The sequence below is a fragment of the Dermacentor andersoni genome, chromosome 6 (genome assembly GCF_023375885.2).
Source record: "Dermacentor andersoni chromosome 6, qqDerAnde1_hic_scaffold, whole genome shotgun sequence".
NCBI classification, from domain to species: Eukaryota; Metazoa; Arthropoda; class Arachnida; order Ixodida; family Ixodidae; genus Dermacentor; species Dermacentor andersoni.
Genome location: NC_092819.1, coordinates 166856336 through 166873277, shown reverse-complemented (window position 1 = coordinate 166873277; position 16942 = coordinate 166856336). Strand labels below are relative to the sequence as shown.

General features: G+C 43.1%; 1 protein-coding gene and 2 pseudogenes across 5 annotated transcripts in view; 1 reads left to right on the top strand and 2 right to left on the bottom strand.

Moving 5' to 3' along the window:
* Positions 1-16942, bottom strand: part of LOC126523407 (cyclin-dependent kinase 8-like) — a 129176-nt gene that overhangs the window by 13866 nt on the left and 98368 nt on the right. The gene's annotated exons all lie outside the window — the stretch shown is intronic.
* LOC140218897 (uncharacterized) lies at positions 1957-6221 on the top strand (annotated as a pseudogene).
* On the bottom strand, positions 11065-11244 carry LOC126523763 (U2 spliceosomal RNA; annotated as a pseudogene).

The window sequence follows — 16942 nt, the reverse complement described above, 5'->3', positions numbered from 1 at the left end:
TAACGCAAGCTTGAGCCTATAGGAATGTATAGGTGCCACCGGCACTTTCGGCCGGGATCGAATTAACCAGAAAATCGAATTAATCGGAATTGTGTTAACGGTAGTCTGCTGTAAATGCCCACTTGCAACTGCCTGAAGTTCTACGTTGGATACAGTTGCAAGCAGAAGAATGCATTTAAAAACAAAGATCAGCATAATGACCCATCGCATAAATACTGGCGATGCGAACCCATTCACTGATGTCCATATTGTGTTTCTGTGTCGGAACAAGCAGTTATCCAACAGGAAGTAACAAAGATGCTTGCCAAGAACATTATCGAGCCTTCCTGCAGTCCCTGCACTTCTCCCGTCGTACTTGTCAAAAAGAATGGAACGTGGCGCTTTTGAGTAGATTATCGCCACCTCGACAAAATCACAAAAAAAAGGATGTTTATCCTTTGCCATGTATTGACACTCTGGACTGCCTGTACTGTGCGACCTATTTTTTTTCTATCAACCTAAAATCTGGCTACTGGCAAATTGCTGTCAACGACATGGACCGAGAGACTGCATTTGTTATCTCTGACAGTCTTTATCAGTTTAAGGTGATGCCTTTTGGTCTCTGTAACGTGCTGGCCACCTTCAAACGAATTATGGACTCTTTGCTTGAGGATTTGAAGTGGCCCACCTGTTTGTGCTATCTGGCCGACGTCATCATTTTCTTGCCCACATTCGACACGCACCTCGTTCGCCTCTCAGCAATTCTTGACGTGTTCTGCCGGGCCGGTCTCCAGATGAACTCTTCAAAATGTCACTTCGCTCGCCACGAAATCACCATCCTTGGACACCTCGTGCATGCAACTTGAGGTGTACAACTTGATCCAGATGAAATTCGCACCGTTACGAACTTTCCTGTCCCAAAGTCTACAAAGGGCATCCATAGTTTTGTACGGATGCGCTCCTATTTCCGGTGCTTTGTACAGAATTTTGTGGACATTGCACCTGCCCTTACAGACTTTCTGAAGAACGACATGCTTTTTTCTTGGGGTCCTGGTCATGCCATTCCTTTTCTCCTCTCACTACTCTCCTTACCCTGCACCTCCACCAAATTATGTTATGTGTAGCTGATGCACGTCTATTTATAATAAATTTACACGTAGGCTAACGGTGGCCAAGATGGCGACACTAAATACAATTGGGAACACGTCTTCCTCCTCTTAAGCACAGGCACACTGTGGCGGCTGTTCCATATCAATATTAAAAGCTGGCCAAGCTGGTAGAGTAGCATGTTGCAATGGCATAAGACATCAAAAAAGTTGACAAACAAATGCAGAAAAACATAATCTTGTCAACAGCTTCAATGATAATCTGCTTTGCAACAGATATCTATGGAAAGAACACAGAGCAGTGATTGCCACCAGTAACTTGTATGTGGGAGCACATTTTGCAATGGTTCTCAGCTGAGCTAGCTGGCTCATACTTTCCAGGAAATCAGCAGGCACTCATTTTGACAGGACGGAAGTGTCAGCAATGTGTAATCTTCCTTCCGTCCTGTTGAAATAAGCGTCTGCTGATTTCTCAAGAAGGGAGACATTACTTACATGTGAGGTAGGTCATCATGCGCAGCGTTGACACAGATTTTATGGCAATTTCAGAATAGCAGATAATTGCTGCTTTGCACAGACTTGAGCTAAACATTCTGATCTCTCTTAATTTCTTGAAATAGGGCTTCCTGCAGAGTTTAGCATGTAATTAGAGAGCCCAAAATTGGGGCCCACTCATAACAGTAAAGATAACATATCATTCTGTGGGCCTAGTACCAGCATTAGATAGCTAATTACTTTGACATGTGTGTCTGTACAAGACGTCGTCCTCATCAGAGCTGCTGTATCAAACATAAAAGAGTTTTTATGTACATTATTCTATGACAAGCTGCAAAAGTACTTTCAGAGGAGCGGGCATTCCCAATGACCAGTTATGGCAGAGACACCAGCCGTGGTGAATGGTAGGCACTGGGGGAAAAGGAATGATCATCAAACACATAAGGACTAACGGAACAAAAGAATTGCGGTATCTGCGGCAAGTGTTATACATGTGCGCCAGTTTCAAACAATCAGGCAGGCAATTAAAGAGCAATGAACATGCAGAACAGGCAAGGCAACAAGACAAGCAAGGAAGCATGCACAAAAGCATCGAAAGCATTGCATCGTTCAACTCACTTGGGTCATTAAGCTCCTGCTTATAATCAATGCAAAATGGTACACAGGACTTCCTTTATGGCTCAGGTTCTACACAATCATATACTGTGCTGTATGTCATGTGACCTGTATTGTGTTGAATACTTGTAAATGTACTGTTCCTTTATCACTTACCTGAGTTAATCATGAGCAAGTGTGTTTAAATTCAGTGCTTATCAGTAATATGTACAGAAGATAAGTAGAATGTCAGAATGCGAGTGTCCAAGGGAAATTTGTGTGCTGACCACACACTGCAGCTCCAATCTGAGCAATACAATCCATTTAACCACCAACTCTTCCTGTCCAAAACAGAAGCTCAAGTTGAAATTGCCAATGACAAATGGTACCGGGAAACATTCTAAGCAACGCAAGAGAGAATGAAGATTGCAAGTCCAACAAACTTTCAAAAAGGAACTTTTCATCCCAAAAACAAAAGTGGCATTGTTACGTTTCTGCAATACTATGCAAAAAAATGAGGAAGCAGAGCTTGAGTTTTCTGCCTGTGATGCTGCAAACAAAGCCTCCCTCTCGTAAATACACTGTAGTAAACAAACTACCCCTTTTGCTTCCTCCTCACGCAACATTTTAATGCAACATCCCATGCAATCTGAAGCTGATTAAGCCATGCCACCAGAACAACATGGATTGATGGAGGCAACAATGAGTTCAATGCCCACAATTCTCCCATAATCATCCCTATCACCCTGGGATGTTTCCCAAGACTGATAGCCTTGGTGTTGACGACTGCCTTCAGATATACATGCACATCAGCGCAAATAGCACATGGCATCAGACTTCTACGTTACCCAACAAAACTTTCCACTTGAAAGAAACCACACGGGTCTGATTTCAGAACCTCAAAAAAGACATGATCACAAGTTGTAAGCAGTAAATTTCCTTTCTGTCTTTAAATGAAACAGTGCAAAAGATAGGACAGCAACGAACAAACACACTGCAGTGTGTACCCGTCTTTTGCATTGTTTCGTTCAAAGAGGTTGCCTAACCAACTAGCTCAGATTCAGACGTTGCTGCAGTACATTCCTTTTGTCATCATTCTCTACCCATGAACATGCAATTTAGCTGAACAGGTTTCATTCATCTACATGGGCACATGCTTACCAATGGTGTGGCATACTGCCGCCATTGCAAGCTGGCCATCCACAGTGTAGCAAGGTCGCAGTCAACAGTCAAATTTTGGTTGGAATTAAGCTGAAAGCTACCAAAAGTATGCATTCGTCAGTCCCAATAAACGCACCTCTATATACATGTAGATTCAGTCACTTTCTTGCGAAGGTGCTTGGTGAAACAGTCTTTGTTAGTGCTGCCATGTTTTTATTGATGGCATTGAGAAAGTGTAAGGTGCTTTCCAATTAAATAAATTTTGACATATTCCATGCATTTTACAGCTAGCCAGAGCAAAAAGAGTGCTCACTGCAAAGCAGCTGGAACTTCCCTGAACAGCACTGTTTTGAAATGGGTCGAGGATGAAGCAAATGCCGTGCTTTTCAGCATAAAAGCTAAAGCAGGTTCACGGTGTTGAACATTTTATGAAGGAATGTCACGTCTTGGTGCAATAATCTCAAAATATACTCAAGAATTGCCTAACCACTTATACAATTTTGAAAGATGCACTTTTCGTGTGGTAGTAGGAACAACAAGACAGTATGCTGCAATGATGCTTGTAATGTTCTCATAACTTGCTCACTTTTAAAGAAAGCTGGAAGAGGTGTCCACACCAACGTGGCATTGTCATCATCATTCATTCGCAGAATAGAAAGGAAAAAAGTCACTGTGTGCACAAGTCGTACACTATCAAAAGTCAACGCGAATTACACAGCTACAGAGAAAGATGATCTCATGGTTACATGGGCCATAAGTAAGTTTTGGCAATTGTTGACATAACAATATCATAACGATAGTTTCGGGCATAACAATATAAAAAAGAACAAAAAAGTCCAATCATTATAACCGATCCCCGATATATCTGGAATGCCATAAAAAAGCTACCAAACATATCTTTACAGCTCAGAATGCAAATTTGCCACTAGCACCAATGAATAGATGTAAAAAGCAGGCTGGTGAAAAATAAAATGTTTATTTATACCTCTAAACAGCATGTCAAGCATTAGGTGCACTTTATTAGTCCAAAATCTGCACTTGTTTTTGTGGCAGTTTACGGCACTTGTTTTCGTCGCCAGGATTTACGAATTTGTCGCAAGAATTTGTTGTGACGAGTGCGACTGGGGTCTCGTGCTCATCGACAGCGGCTTCCACATACTCTCTTTCATCTGCCTCAGGCACTGCGATCGTGCCGTCCACTGTGCACTTGAAAACACGTTTCCTGACGTGCGAGGAAAAGAGGCAGTGGATAAAAAATGCACTGCTGTGCAATGAGGACTTCACGCTATGTCGGCAACGGAGCGAAAATTTCAAGCAATGGAGCGTGATCCTGAAGTTGCCACCGCTGCAAGTGAAAGTGAAAAATTTCTCCTTGTGCAAATGGATGCCCTAGGTGACCTGCTATCTGGGACCCCGTTCCAGCATTGCTTCGCGCCTGGGATGAAGGTTGAAGGAGGCACCCAACTTGGACTTGCAACAAAGCTTGAGCTGCTATGTTTACATTGTGGAGTAGTTGCAAGCTCATGGAATTCTGCTCGTCAGGATGACTCAATGGCCTTTGACGTGAATATAAGAGCCATTGTGGCAACAAAACAGATAGGGAAGGGACAAACAGCGCTCAATGACTTTCGGGCAGCAATGAGCGTGTCCCATCGTGGCCTGCATCATAAGACTTTTCAGAAGCACTTGAAGAAATTCAGGGAACCGCAGACACAGTGCATAGACAAGTTCTATGCAGAATCTGCTTCTGCTGTGACAACCACCTACAAGGAAATGGATCCATAATTCAGCAGGGATATCACCATAAACTTTGATGGAACATGGCACAAGCATGGCGACACGTCCCATATTGGAGTTGGTGCAATAATTGAATATCATACAGGCCTCATCTAGGACGCCATTGTTTTATCGAACCAGTGCCTTGGTTGCCAAGTAGGACCAAAGCCTGGAGACCCAGGTTACGCAAGCTGGCAGGAGGATCATGTGTGCCAGAAAAACACTGACTCTAAGCCTGGGAGGATGGAGGTTGAGGCAGCTGTCATCCTTTTCTCATGTTCGGTGCCAAAGCACAACCTCCGTTATACAACGCTCGTGTCTGATGGAGATAGTACCACGTTCTCTGCCCTTGTGCGAGAAAATGTCTATGAACTGGTCCCCATTTTGAAAGAGGAATGCCTGAACCACGTCGAGATGAGGAAGGGGACAGCACTGCGCAACCTTGTGCAGAAAAGTGACAAGGATTTAGGAAGGAAGGGCAGGCTGACAAAGGCCCTCAACGACAAGTTGACCGACTATTATGGCTGGGCCCTATGGAACAATTCCAATGATGTGGCTGCAATGCAGCATGCAGCGATGGCATTGTACCACCACGTGACATCGACGGACGAGGATCCTAACCACGACTTGTGCCCTGAGGGTGCAGACTCGTGGTGTCATCATAATGCCAGCAAGAGTGATGGTGTGCCACCTCCGAAGCATCGGTACAATCTTCCAGGCTATGTCGCAGAAGTACTGTTACCTGTTTATGAGTGCCTCTCACAGGCTTCTCTTCTGCAACGCTGCCTAGGAGCAAAGGCGCAGAATGCATCGGAAACCTTTAAGTCCGTGCTGTGGTCCCTGATGCCCAAAGAGCAACATGTGTCGCTGATTGCTGTGGAGACAGTACTGCATGAGGCAGTTTTAAGATATAATGCTGGCTGCCACAGGGCCACCCAAGAGTTATGTTCATCAGTGGGGCTAACACCTGGCCACCTGGCCATTCAACGGGCAGCCGAGAAAGATTCTCTGCACTTGAAAAAGGCCAAGCAATCGCAAGAGAAGGTGGAAAGGCGGCAAAAGAAGAGAGTGTCTAAGCACATCTCCAGTTACGCTGCAGGGTCATTTTAGACCAATATATGTGCTCGAAATCTTCAAAGCTCATTTTCTCAAAATGGCTTTTTTGGCTGGTGAGGCTGCTTGTTCCAGCCATATCTCTGTAACTGCTCATCAGATTTCCAGAAGTTTTTTTATTATTGTGTATCTGAATAAATTTCTGAGGGCAAGAAAAGCCCATTTTTTATATAGTGTCTGTGATGTGTGATATTTAACCAAAATTTGATTGATAAAATCTTAATCACCAACACTAAATTCGGTGGTCTGCTAAAATTTTTCAGCAAGGAAATTTAAAAAAAGGGCTCTGTCTTGCCCTGAGGCATCTATCTAGGAATCATCATGGTGAATTTCACAGTTGCAGCACCTTTTGAAAATTCTCCAGGTCTGGAATGAGAAAACCATGTGCACCATTCTGACATATTGCTGTAACTTGAAAACCAGTGAACATAACTGCATGAAATTTTGTAATTCTGCTAATGTTTTTGCTATGAGTCTATTCTGAAATTTTCATTAAACAAGAAAGTTGGTATGCGTGGGTAGCCTCCCCCCTTAAAGGGGGCATGACACCCAATTTTCGATCATAGTCTGTATGGTGTAAGATAAACCTTGTGTGTTCAAGAAGATGTTGACAAAATTTTAGTGCATTTAAGCCACCACGTAACTTGTAATTTAATTTTTTATATTACACTCAAATGGCATAGAAGTTGAGCAACACTGGCGCGGTAGCGAGCTGTGACGTCATAGGCTTCATGATTGCCAAGCGAGCATGTATATTTTGGCAAAGAATCCGTGTTTCATCTGTGCGGGCATGCGGGAAGCTTTTGCTTTGTTCAGCTTGCCATTGGAATTGTTCAACTTGCAGCAGCTGAAGTAATGCAACCGCGGCACTGTTGGGTGCCAGAACGAACGGAGCAAGAAGTGCTTCATATTTTACTTCAGGTTCCCCAAGGAGCCTGTAAAGAGTAAGGCTTGGGAGATGAATGTGGGAAGGAAGGACTGCCACTCATCCGACGCTTTTGTTTAGTTCTCGCAACACTTCAGGCTAGACAGCTATGACGATTTGCTCCTGCTTGCCGAGTTTGGAATACCCGTGAAGAAGCAGAGGCTGCAGCCAGACGTGATACCAACCGTGTTCGCGCACCGACCCATCTGGCAGGCAGTGCCCTGGCCAAGCGTTAGCCTTGCCATTTTCTTTTAACCGATATCCTGTGCAATAAAGCAAGTTCAAGTACTGCTTCAGCCAAAGCTTACATTGCACAAAATCCTTGCACCGCAAACACTTCTGTGCGAGCATTTGTTTGTATATGCCGCACGCAACTACAGAGGAAAAAAATACTGCTGGGAACGGGCAGCAGCTTAACAAAATTGTAGTTTTGTTGAGTACGGATCCAAGAGCCAGCAAACAATCTACGCACGTAACAATTTGCATTGTGCAAAGTAGCACCAGACTTCGTCTTCCGTGAACAGCTGGCTAGGCAGTGCTGCACGCATGAAATAAGAGTGCAGAAAGGCACTAGTAGCACTTCATGCAGCAGCAACGTCGCCATCTTATGTTGACGATGTTTACTAGGCTGTCCCTGTTCATGGCTTCCAAGATGTGCACGTGCCGGCTTTGTCCATGGCTGCTGCGTGCATATCTCCAAGGCCATGTTTTGTCACTGAGCCGGTGGCGGTAAGGTCCAAGTCAAAATGCCTAGTGCCATCACTGCTTGTGCTGCTTCGTCGCTTGCTTGATCACGCGAAGTTAGTTTTGTAGAAGACATGGCACGTGATATTTGAAGCGAATACGGCAACAAACGGCAGCTATGCTCCGCCCTCATGTGATGTGGTGGCTGATTTTGTAGCAGACAATGGCTCGGTAAATGACGTCACATATGGCGGTGGTAAGATCTTGATGAAGGCTAGTTGGTTCATATTTAGAACTGAGGTTGAACAGTGCGAATAAGACAAGGACATGGGAAAACAAATACGATAGACAAGCGCTGACTGCCAACTGGAAGTTTATTTGAAATTCTCCAACCATTTTATGCCTTTTCCAGCATAGGCATGCGTACACCAGTTGAAAATCAGCTACATCATAATCTTTCATGCAAAAAAGCTATTTTTTTTTCCAACAAGGCAAGAGAAGGAGCGCTTACCCATTTTCTCCTTCCTGTCTAATGTAATAAGCCTTTATTATTTCCTTTTCTCTCTTATCTTTTCCTTTCTCTATGAATTTTGTTTTTTCAAATATGGTAGTGCAAGGACACTTGTTACAATGTCCTGCTCAATGGCTCCTATAGTCATTCTTTAGGTTACTGCTGTGCTGACGAGCTGTGTCATTGAAACACTGTCCTGTTTGCCGTATGCTAGGCATATAATCCCAGATTATATGCGCACGACCTTAATTCATCCCTTAGCAGCGTAACATCGGGTGTGCCACTAGGCGCTGGTTTATCGCCTCTACTTTTCCTCATCTACATCAACGACATACCTGCTAACATTAACAATAAATTACGCCTTTTCGCGGATGACTGTGTCCTTTATTCCCCTATCCAAGGCTCGAATGACATCACCGCACTACAACAGGATCTCGATTCCATCGCAGTATGGTGCGAGAAATTGTTCATGCCACTTAACCTTACTAAATGCAAGGCTCTGTCATTCACCCGCAACCACAGCTTAACCAGTCACACCTACACAATAAATTCAGTGCCTATCAATCATGCCCCGTCTTACAAATATCTCGGCATTCACATGACATCGACTCTATCATGGGCAACTCATTGACACCATCTGTTCTAATGCTTCATGTACCCTTGGATATTTAAAACGTAACCTGAAAGCCACATCACCAGAAATAAAAAAGCTAGCATATCTAACATTCGTACATCCGCAGTTACAATATGCGTCGTCTATCTGGCACCCTTCCCAATCATATCTTACCTATGACATAGAAGCAACACAAAATCGCGCTGCTTGGTTTATAACATCCATTACTCTCATGAAGCCAACATAACCACACTAAAACGTACACTTCAACTACCATCACTTGCTTCCCGCCGGATCATCTCTCATCTCTGCTTGCTTCACACCTCTTATTACCATCCACACTCCAGGCATTCCCTATCAAATCTACCCTTACATACATCCTCTCACTTTTAAGCCACAGTCGTCCCATAGCACACATTAACTCCCGATCATCTGCCATGAACACTTCATTCTTCCCTGACGCAATAACCCATTGGAACCATCTCCCAGAAGACATTGTGTCATGCACTGACTGTAAAACGTTCCGTAAAATGATAAATAACCACATTGCTTAATTATCGATCCCACCTACCCTTACTCTAACACGATGTTCCCCTTTTTTCACAATTATTCCTGGCTTGTTTTTGTTTATTGTTGTTTCTTTACTGTTCTGTACATTTGTTCTAAAATTGTCTTGGTGATTAAAGCCCTCCCTTATGTAATGCCTCCGGTCCTTTAACGTGAAAATAAATGAAATGAAATGAAAGGAAGGAGATAAATGAGTAAGCGCTCCCTCTCTAGCCTTGTTAGAAAAAGAAATAGCTTTCTTGCATGAAAGATTACGGTGTAGCCGATTTGCAGATGTATTTGCAACTGGTGTATGCATGCCTATGCTGGAAAAGGTATAAAATGGCTGGAGAAATTCAAATAAACTTCCAGTTGGCAGTCAGTGATTGTCTGTGGTATTTGTTTCCTCGTGTCCTTGCATTATTCACGCTGTTCAACCTCAGTTCTAAATATGCTGGTGGGCGCCAGAGGGCAAGGCTTAGAGCCAGCGAGTTCTTGCTCATATTTTGAACAAAAATGTGCTTTTACCACCCAGTTTTTACATGTGTACAGCCACAATAGACCCTTTACTACGATTTCTCGCGGAAAACTGCAAAATGTTGGGTGACCTTGTCATGCCCCCTTTAATTGACCTTTTGGCCCCCACACGGGAGTGTTGTTCACAACGAAGTGAACAAGGTTCTCAAGGAACAAGTGAACTGTTCTCGCCACAATTCTTCTCGATCGGACGAGATTTTGTCAGACCCTTGGCTTCATCATATCATTATGAAGTGTTTTCTTTCTTACAGCCCTAATGCATAAGCTGATACCTTTAAGTCGACTTATGGTTATAACCGATATATTGTTACATATGGTATCATTATAAGTGGACTGCACTTATAAAGTGGACTGTTTAAAGCAATTGGTGACAATCATTAACTGCGCTGGCTGGTAAGCCTCAGAAACCCATCTGGTGCATCTGCTAGATGGGGCCTACACAGCTACAAAGATATGACAGGACAGTTGTTTACAAATTTGGTTGCAAGCAATATGAATGGTTGTCACCTGTCATCATGAAACAAAGTCCGATTTTTTGGAGGGGTGAATGTACTTGAAATGGCTAAACATCAGTGGAGTGACTTAGCATTGCTCAGTAGAAGTGAAAATTGGGCCAGTTGGAATATGTTGCACATTTTTTAAAAGACGCACAAACTACACTGTACAGAGGAAAAAGGAACAGACAAGAAAGTAGAAGTTGCATTGCTCCTGCTCACCCAGTACTTGGAGATTCAACAAATGATGCACTGATGTTTTCCACAAGTCATTTTTCCTGCTTACTTCAACACACGGGAATAAGCTTCCCAAGAATACTGTTCAACGTAAAACATGCTCCGACTTTCAGCCATTCTTATTGTCTAACCCATCGTAAGTGCATATCATTGCACGTTGTGCAATAAGCGATTCTTTTCTATGATGCAAATACGTCTGTCAACCTTTTGCTGTACTTTTCCTTCTTTTTTACTTTTTACAGTGAAGCTGTTTATGGCTAGGGTTCTGTGCATTTTTTGTTCTGCAGGTGCAAAAACCATGGGCCAATCCCGGAGATAGTGCAATACCGCGCCAACCTGTGGTGGAGGTAAAGCAGGCTTCAAGCCCTCCGCCAAATTGCAAAAATAAGTTTAATATCTTGGCTCCAGATAGAACCCATATCAGATATTAAGCCGATAAGAACAGATACTATACTTTGACCCATATCGGCCATGTCTACGTTCACACCACTCTCTTTGTCGGCGTTCCAAGCACTTGCGTTTCTACTTTCCTTTCCTTCCACTCTCCCGCGGCGGCAGTCCTGTCAAAACATCATGGGTGTCTAGTTTCCTCTGGCTCATTGGGACAGCTGTCCAGTCGTCCACGTGAATGTATACAAAAATCATGGTAAATGAGTTTGTACATTTGGTCAACGTTCTGTGTCACCTCTGAGTCGTGTGCATGCAGCAGATATTCGTAACATAGCCACATCGCATTCACACGTGGCAGTCACTTTTTTCGTTGAATATTTTTTTTTAATACAGTATGCCCCTTCTGTCACTTAACATCCATCGCAGTCGCCGACAGCCTGTTTAATCGATCTCTGTGTGCAGAGCAGCTTTTGCTAATTTGTTCAACTTACATTTGAGGGCACTAAAAGCGCGGTGTGTTAGCCGGCAGTACCGTGGTATTTTTTAAAATTTCATGCGCTTTAAAGAAAGGCTGGAAAAAAATTTAACAGTGCAGTTATCTTAGCATAGATAAAATAATCCAATGTCTCTGAACAAGCGCTACAATTATTGTAATGGGGATTTCTTGCTCGGGCTACTATTTTAAAAATTATTTAAGCAATCTTTGTTAATTACCAAGATTGGCGGATTGGAAAAAATATTATATGTCTCCATATGGCTGAGAACAATACTGCACCAATTCAACATGTGTAGCACCTATGTTGCCTTTTTTTTAGTACTTGGCCTAAGTTAGTTGACACACCCTGTATAAACTCCGGGAGGTGAAATCTTAGAAGCATTTTATGATGACACATCAGCAAGCAACACAACTAAGCGTAGGATTTAGTAGGATTTTGACAAGAGCCCATGTTAACTATTGCTTCCCAAAGTTAATTCTTGTGCAGCACTATGTCAGATCATGTCAATAATGTCAACGGCGGATTAAACTGTCACTCAAAACAGCAGGTCTTCTCCAAGCAATGGAGCTGCCAAAGGTGCTATTGAAGCAGGCGGAAATAAATTTACTCTGCTCATTTCTTGTCTCAGTGTCAGAAAAATGGCAGATCATAGTAGCGATCAACCACCTGACTCTGCATGCTAACTTGTCTCTACTTTCTAAAAAAGAAGAAAAGAAAGAGAATCACTAGAGAAGTGGGCCAATTTTTCATCATTAACATAGTATAATGGCATGGTACACCTTATGTTTTCGTAAAATACAGAGAAGTAGCTTCCACTGCCCATTTAATGCAGTTTATTGGGAAGCTAACTCATAACAACCAGTTGCAAACGCTGAATGAATAGAATGCTTGCCGACAAGATTTCAATATATGAGGATGCAGAGCTTCAAATATAGGACAACATTTTGCCATATGCTACTTCTGCCTATGACGTTGGAGAAACAGCTCAGCTTGAGTCATTCCAACTTGCCTGTAATCAAACAGAGATGGTAGCAAGATGTAATCTGTAAATAACAGAAATGAAAAAGACCTTTACCTTTATGGAGCACTACATTCCTTCCACACATACAGTGCTTTATTTCCATCCAGATGCTATGGCCAGTAGCAAACACAGAAGTGCCCCATGTTCACTGGCACGTGTCACACCGTGGGATGCACAATGTACAACACATGCGGAAAACAGTCCGAGCAGCTAAATGGCGGCAGGGAGACAGGCGACTGAATTGTAATAAGGTGGCTGAGATAAGGACTCTTCCATTTTGTCGCCCTGAACTACCGAAGACTGTCCAAGATGCTTTTCTATATTCAATTTGACTGAGCAGTGTGGTCAAGCAGTTTGAAAGCAGCTGCAACCTATTTCTGTCACAACTATGCTTAGTTCGAGGATAGTCGGAGGACTATGGCTTTCAGGCAGAAAGCAGATGATGGAGCACTATGCATCATTTGCAGCCATCAATAACGGGGACTCCAGCCCACTTTCTTCAACGAATGTATTTTTGCTCTTCTTTTTGCATTAGTAATTAACCACATAATGCTTTCATTTTATAATAACTGCTGTGCATGTGAACTACATTTGAAGTCTTGCCCACATTTAGGTGTTTTGATGTCAACATGGCACATTATGGACAGCACTGAGAGAAAAAGAAACAACAATCAATACTGTTTTAAGATGTACAGCAAGTAAAGTCTGTGTAAAGGAAGTGAGATTTGCTAATACACATCCACTCACTGTGTCGATTAAATTTGCCGATATTAAGCTATTGGCTCTGTGGGCCTAAAGCAATTGGAATGAGCAGACGACAAAAGTGAGCTACATCTTTGATTTGTGAGTGCATTAAAATCTCGGATTGTCCAGAGCACCTTGCTCACATGAAACAATCTATTTTCAGGTATAGAATCTGCTTGTCAGCTATCCGCGGATCGTGTGAACCCTGCAAATTTATGAAACCAACAGACTGTGGCCCACCAAGAACCCTGTTGACCTGAAAATATTTTGTTCAAGCACGGTTTACAACAAACTAATGAATATAATGAAGTAAATGTAACTCCCCTTGAATTGCCAAATGCCATTTTATTATGACAAAAATTTTTTCAAATAGATAGATAGAAAGATAGATAAGATAGATGGATAGATAGATGGATAGGCGGGCGGGCGGGCAGACGGACAGACGGACGGACAGACACACACAGACAGAGACTGTCTGTCTGTCCGTCCGTCCGTCTCACAGATCTAACAAAAATTTCTTTTTCCTTCAAAACAAATATTTATTGATTATTTTGCACCAATTAGGCCGGAGTCTCAGGCACATGACTGCGCTAGTAACTTGTAAAACTGTCTGCATTGCCAAGTTGGCAGCAATGGATGCACTCGAAGACAGACAGACAGACAGATCTAACAAAAATTTCTTTTTCCTTCAAAACAAATATTTATTGATCATTTAGCCCCAATTAGGCCGGAATCTCGGGCACATGACTGCACTAGTAACTTGTCAAACTGTCTGCATTGCCAAGTCGGCAGCAACGGATGCATCGACTGTGGCCATCATGCATCAAGCTCTATCAATGCTGGAGATGCCCGCACCCTCTTGTGCACTTAGCAGTTTGGTCAAAGGTTGTGCATTAAGCTGCAATGAATCATGAACAGAACAGCGCATGGCTTGCATATCTAAAAAAAAGATGCTTTGGCGCACACTGCACCGTGTAACCTAAGTCACCATGAAGCTGCTGCACGTGCACAGCCAAGGACGCATACTGGAATTGTATTATTTTTCCTCCCTTTGACACTGGATCAGATGAAGCCGCACTGCACCAAGACCTTACACTTGGTGTGACGAATGACAAGAATGGAAAATTATGTGGATAATCACAAAATACCATAAGTCAACACCCACTCATGCTAATGTGCACTCACGATTGTTGGCATTCACTCACGCACCCCCATGCTTACCAACGCTCACTTGTGTTCATTCACAATTACCGGCACTCACTCAAGCCCACACTCTCGTTCACTCATTCAACAGCATTTACTCGCATCAACTAGTACTCAATGATAGTCATTCATGTTCACAATCACATCCACTCAAACTTATTGTCATCAATTTTCATTGATATGTTGATCACCGCTCACTCCTCTTCACACTGGCACTCATGCTCATTTATGCTTGCGTCCAATCACACCTATTATTGCTCGCTCACTCACATTCTATCCCATGTCTGTGAAATCAGTGGGGAATAAGCATGAGTGGGCCGATCTGTGCAAAATACAATGTCTGCTCAAGTTCTCGGCCGTCGCTTGGCTTGGCATTTCATGAACATGCTCATGCAGTGCTACAAGCCTCTGACTTCATGCAACGCCTGGTCTTAGATGTCAATGTAAAGAAATACAGCTTTTTATTTTTGTGGGTTGTTTATAAGTGTCCACTTGAGTACAGAAACGTGCACTGTACAAAACTGGAGGCTTGCCATACTTTGCCAACAGGCTTACGAAATGCTGTGTGAGCTGTTTAGCCACTAGTGCTCCCACAATGATGGTAAAGTCATGATGACAGTAAGTGCACTATACAAAACAAGGAACAATAAAAATCAAGAGAGTAATGAGGACACGGCGCTGCTGCCCCTTGTTTTGCATAGTATGCTGACCGCCATCATGACTGAACTGGCCCAAATCACCTGTGGAATAGTGTTGACAGCTGCACCAGAGAAAGCAGTCACCTCACTCATGAAAGCACAGCAGAAAATAATCTTTCATGGTCATTCGGAGGTGTGCTGTGAGCTTTTGCATCAGCTTACGGGCGACTAAATACCCTTCCCTACCAAATGGGCAATGTAACGAAGTAAGCAGGGCTTCCCATTCAGCTTCATTGTACATGAATACAGGCACAGCACAAAGTACAGTACGAAGCACAAATACAGTCAACGGGCGATTTTTCGGACATGCATTATAATTCAAATGATTTCATGAGAGAGCCATGTATAAGAACATCAGAAATTTTGGACAATGAAAACCTTCGCCATCCAATTTTCCTGACCTTTTCCATGACAGCAGGACCAAAATAACATTAATCGAAGTCATCATCGCCGCCATTTTGATAACCTCGCAGCCTAAAACCAGTGTTCTCGCATGCTGGACCACTGGCATAGCCACCCCCGTGACAATGCTATGCCTAGCTGCTTCCACGTTCACTACCAAGCTTCCTGCTCGGTACCATGTTTTTCATTGAAAGAATTTGTTGCTGTCAGCAATAGCGCCAACTCCGCCTCTGTCATCCTCGCCGATGGCTTCGAAGCATGGTTAGCATGGCAAGGGTTAGACATAATAGTTCTGTGGAAGCCCACAAGGTGGAGAGAAGCATTTAATAAAGACAAAATGAGACATCCACCCAAACATGGCAAATTTCAATTTGCCACGTTTCGGTGGATGTCTCATTTTCCCTTTATTAAAGCATGGCCAGGGTCAAGCATTGCAAGATGCCCATTCTCAAAAATTAACTTCACCGCAATACAGTGGGGTTACACGATACCAAGGGCCACTGTTACAATACACGGTATGCATTTCTTAACTATGCACGTGTGCATGCACTATCTCCTGTCACAGTATGAGCCCCAATATGCCTAAAGTGTACTGGCAGGCTTTCAGAGCTATTTTGGATGTGCATGTAGCACTCCGAGTCCTTGGGGGCAGTAAAAAGCATGCATTCACTCTTCTTTTTTTTTTTTGACATTTTCTCGATCCCCTAGGGAGTCCGAAAAGTTGGACACTGACAGTAGTGGGAATTTACTGCATCTGTTATAGTAGTGCAGTGTAACCTACATTATAAGCACTCTACACTATCACAGAGGCTTAATGTAATGAATGGCATTGGCACATGCATGAAAACAAACAGAGAAAGCAAATTCGACAGCAAAAACGCTGCCACGCCTTCTTTGTGCTCTCCCTAGTGCACTTATGATGACCAAAATGGCAGTATGCGTACCACAACGCACAAGCATTGCACTTGTTCGCTGATCAAAAACATGAGAACCTGTTAGAATTTTGCGAGGGACTCTCATGCCATTTATGCTGTTCACACATTTTAATGCCACACGATGCTCAGTTCTCACCTAAATTGCTCAGTTCTCACCATGCAGAGCACTGCTGAAGCTATCGCTACAGTAAATCCTCCTTAAATGATGCAAGAAACACAGCAAGGTCGAGGGCAGCACATTGCAAATTCAAAACTTGAATAACCAGTGACTGTCAGCTGCT